The sequence below is a fragment of the Octodon degus genome, unplaced genomic scaffold, assembly GCF_000260255.1.
Source record: "Octodon degus isolate 3935 unplaced genomic scaffold, OctDeg1.0 scaffold00149, whole genome shotgun sequence".
NCBI lineage: Eukaryota > Metazoa > Chordata > Mammalia > Rodentia > Octodontidae > Octodon > Octodon degus.
In genome coordinates, this window is record NW_004524725.1 from 6,249,505 (window position 1) to 6,250,930 (window position 1,426).

The following is a 1,426-nucleotide window of genomic DNA, read 5'->3' on the forward strand; positions in this document are numbered from 1 at the left end:
ATTTTCACAAATATTTCATTTGACATTCCTTGGGTAATACATAGCTTTCTGTTGAACAACATCTCTGCTTTTGCAACTTCTCAGTTATGATCCAGAGCAACATATAACAAAAAACTCATCCAGTCACTGTTATCTGCTTAAATGAATGTGCTGGGTAAGACTTCTCTTCAGAGAATATTTATCAGAGACCCACATAATAAGGGAGAGTTTTTACATTAAAAAAGAACACTACAATCTTTACCCTTGAAAAGAATATAGACTGTAATTCAGTAGCCAGTAATTAAGGTTATAATGAATAATATAAATGAAGACATAAAGAGTAGCGTATACAGCACAGACAAAATAGCCTGTAGGATCAGAAAAAGTTTCCATGAAGAGGTGATATTTAATCTGACACTCGCAATAAAATTCTTATTTTGTACCTCTATTGTCTTTTTCTCCTTGACTTTCTCCTTCTTGCATTGTCCTTTTCGCATATAGATTCCAGGTCCAGAGCATTTATTTTCCTAATCGTATACATTTTAAATTATTACTTAGCTCAATAATTTTTATATTGATCCTCTTCTATAGTTTGTTGTGAGGACAGTAACAATAAAATATCTAAACTCTACTCTCTTAGCAAGCATTTTAGTCCATACGGCAGTAGCATTCACTATAGACTTGATGCTATATTAGATCTCTAGACTTATACTTCCTATAAAACTATAATACTTCCCACTTCCTCTACCTCTGATCTCAGAATCACCATTCTAATCTGTTCATATGTGTTACATGTTTATTTTTGTTTCACCTAAGTGAGATTGTGTAGTAGTTTTCTTTCTAAGCCTGGATTTTGTGTCCCAGTTTCATCAATGTCATAGATCTGATTATTTCATAATATCTGCCAATTAATCAGTAGATATACTATGATAACTACTCTAAGTATTGTTGCAATGAATACAGAACCAAAGAGAACTCTTGGAGAAGCTGATTTCATTGTGTCAAACAAATGGATTTCTGTATCCTAGAGTAATTTTTGTTCTCTTCTGAGAAAATCTTCTATGCTTGACTTAAAAGTTCTACCAGTTTGTATATGCAACAATAATGAAGAAGAGTTTCTGTTTCCTTACACCTTTGTCTTTAATATTTGTATGTATTGATACTTGGTTTTATTTTTATCTGTATTTTCTATTGGTAAGAATAATTTATCTACGTTCTCTATACATAACAAGTAATAAATGCACTATAGCTGATATTAAAAGTATTTTATAGCAAAAAATATAATATTACTAGAAATTGGGTTTATTGAAAGATATGTCAAGAAGAAATTCAATCAGAAAACTACTTCATTTTGGTTGTCATTATCCTTCCAAGAGAGACCCGGTTACGGTCATGTGAGATTCTAATGTTGTAACCCCTGTTGTACAAACAATTCCTCCAAATAAAG